The sequence below is a fragment of the Nelumbo lutea genome, chromosome 4 (genome assembly GCF_056320005.1).
Source record: "Nelumbo lutea isolate HS-2025 chromosome 4, American lotus-T2T, whole genome shotgun sequence".
Taxonomy (NCBI): Eukaryota; Viridiplantae; Streptophyta; class Magnoliopsida; order Proteales; family Nelumbonaceae; genus Nelumbo; species Nelumbo lutea.
In genome coordinates this window covers 20,256,221-20,259,602 of record NC_142687.1, presented here as the reverse complement: position 1 = coordinate 20,259,602, position 3,382 = coordinate 20,256,221, and positions in this window count along the sequence as shown.

The window sequence follows — 3,382 nt, the reverse complement described above, 5'->3', positions numbered from 1 at the left end:
AAAGCAAAACAAGAAACATCTGAGCAAGGAACCTACCCGAACTCAGGTCGGCCGCAATGAGCTTGGCCTCCGTTAGGTACTGATGACATTTTAGCCCTAGCCGTGCCCATTGTCGGAGGCCCTTCACCGTCTCTTTGTCAAGGGTGACACCAGAGTCAGGGGCGGCCATCCCCCACCCGGTCTTAAAAGGCCACCCTTGTACACTTCACACCCCGAAATAGTCCCGCTTCCACGCTGGGACCTTATTGGGAAGTTCGTGCAAGAGCTTAAAACTCGGGCAAGGAGACAGGTAATACGCCCGCCTACTCCCGGGAAGAGGACCCGCTTGTTTTCTAAGCATTAAAATAGATGAGAATATCTCCAAGTCTAAAGGAAAGCCCTGTTCGCAAAAAAGGGAGATTGTCCCCACCAAGTTACGAAAGGAGTTTGGGTGAAGCTGGGTGACGGTAACGCCAAAGTGGTTTATGACCTTGACAAGAAGGGGGTGGAAAGGCAGTTGCAGCCCCGCAGCGAGCTGCTCTCGGAATATCACAATCTCATCAGGACCGTGTTCCCAAGGAAAGCTGCCCGAAGGAATGAAATAGGCGTACTCCCCAGGCAAGTTGTAATAAGTAATACGGGATTGGAGCCCCTTAGGCGTCATGGTCGAAGGACCAAACCTGTCTAACATTCGACATCGGCGAGAGGTAGACGCCAGATTGCCTGAAGCGGCTCAGCCTACAGGCTCAAACTCTTCCTCAAGTTCTACCTCAGGTTCGCTAAGGCCATCAGGGGATGCAACTCGGTTCGTAGAACCCGCATCTGACCCACTTGAAGAACCACCTGAGCTATCCAAGCTAGACATAGAGAAAAGATGGATTCCAGGAAAGTACTCACCCGAAAAAAGGTTTGAACAAGACTTCGGAAACCAGAACAAGCAAAAAACCTTGAACGCGAACTGAAAACCTGGACGCGAGCTGAAACTTGGACGAGAGCTCAAGAAGCAAAACGCAGAAGTGACAGCGGCTGGGGTCCCCTACTATTTATACCCACAGTAACCGAGAACCAACAGTGCAGATCAAAGCCAATCCGATGGCCCGCATTCACGCTAACTACACGTCCCTTGAGACCGAAACGTGATTGGTGCACGCCTTTCTAAAACTGACGAAACGCCGACGCACGTCTTTCCGAATCTGACGAGACGACGATGCACATCTTTTCTGAAACTGACAGAACGGCCAGCGCACGTCTCCTCGCCTTTCAAACGGCAGCGGCGAGTAGACCCGCTGTCATGTCTCCTAGCGACGCGCTTTTTTGAAATTTGAAATAAGCGTGTGCCACCACATCTATCAGCATTTTTTAAGCAGCTAGACGCGTCTCCCGCCTTTTGGGCTCTCGAGAAACCCAAAGAACCCTGACAACGCATCTCGCGCTATAAAGATTCGAATTACGGGACAAATCCACCTACCACCTCGCGAACTCCCCGCGCTAGGGCAAGACCCTTAGCACGAGGAGTGGGGGGCAATTGATGAAGGAAGATTTGGCCCAACCTCGTAATTACGCAACACGTAGCAAAGGCAACAGCTTGACACAACAGCACGCTTGAGGCGCGAGCACCAAAGGGAGGAACCAGCGGTCCGAACTCCCTACCAGCAGTTCGAACTCCCTACTAGGAGCCTGAACTCTCAATTAGGAGCCCGAACTCTCCCTTAGGCCCCGAGCCAAACTCGAAGGGCAGTAGCCTGAACTGGCTTGCCCTATGACAGTTCGGGACACACATCCCCGAACTGGCCTGCCTTATGGCAGTTCGAGACACACACCTCCGAACTGGCCTGCCCTATGGCAGTTCGGGACACATCTTCGAACTGGCCTGCCCTATGGCAGTTCGGGACACACCTCTCCGAACTGGCATGCCCTATGGCAGTTCGGGGCACACCTCCGAACTCAAGACTTCACCTCGCTCACCACTCCATCACTTCGCCTCCAGGACGCCAAACTGAACAAACCGTACCATGCCTGACACCGAGAAAGTTCGTGTCAAGGGGCGGCGCACTTGACGGACTTGGGATCTGACGCTTGACAGCCGCACTTCAAACGGCCACCTGCCATCGCCACCTGCCACCGCCATCTCCAATTACAGAGACGGCTCCGACAAAGAGAAGTGGCAGTTTTGTCCCAGCAGAAGGGATAACACCCGAACTGGCAGAAGCACGGAAGTGATCAAATTCGACCTGACAGAAGCCTTGGAGTGAGTGCACGAAGTGGTTATAAAAGGCCCCCTACCTCCAACAACAAAGTATGTGAACTTTGCACCATCTGGTCATTATCTTGCCTTTGAGAGAATACTAACTTGAGATTCGGAGTTATTTCACCGGGTTTCCCCCGGAGTTTCCTCATCTTCTCCGTTTCAGACTCCCCGTTGCTCCAGTCAGAAACAAGATCGTTGACAGCTAGGACCGGTCAGATTGCACACTATCACTAATGATCTAACTTCTCTATCATGGGGATTTATCAATAATATCACTATTTTAAGGTGAAAAATAAATGATGCAATATTGGGTCAATCTCAAAACACCCCACAGTGCTCTAAATGATTCACCTGGTTTTTTGTGCTTGTTCTGTTCGGAGCACAACCAACAAATGAAGAACCCATACATACCTAAAACCAAGGTCCAAAAAGGAAGCACTAGAGAGTTTTATACATGTAGGGTTCTTTTATGCTTGGCACTTCAATACTTCATCCCTATTACTTAAATTTAGGAATATATTACGGTGGATGGTTTTTGCACTTCAAAATAACTGGAGAGAGTTGGTTAAAGGATATTGGGAATCAATTGTCCAAGCTCTGAAATTTTCCTTTCCCTCAATATGAAATAAGTCCAATAACTAAGCATCTTTGCATGCGTGGTGCTCTTCTACTCAACAACCTAGAGCCTAGAGGGAAAAAGAAAGAAAGAAAGAAAAAGGCCTTGTGAAGGTTAAAACACCCATGAAGATGCAATGTTAATAGAAACTCTTGTTGAAGGCCAAAGTTGAGCCCAATTAGTAAATCAACCTGTTCAGTTTGGTTGCTTTTTTGGGCTACATGAAGTTGGACCTAATTTTGAAACAATCCCGTGTATTCATGGCAAAAGGAAGAGAAAGTCTATAGCAACTGATAGTAGTGATTCTTGGGACATCAAAAAGTGGAAAGAAATGCTAGAATGGAATCAAGCCATGTCCTGAATACAAGTCATCCTTGTGTCACGGATACGGGTATATTGTTTACGAACCACTGATCTGTACCGCATATATTCTTTTGAACGATGAAATAACAGTCAATACATGCCTGATTCCAACTGTTTCTTCAGTTTCTATATATGGTTGCCAATTCCCATTGCTCCCTCACCAAAAAAAATAGTCA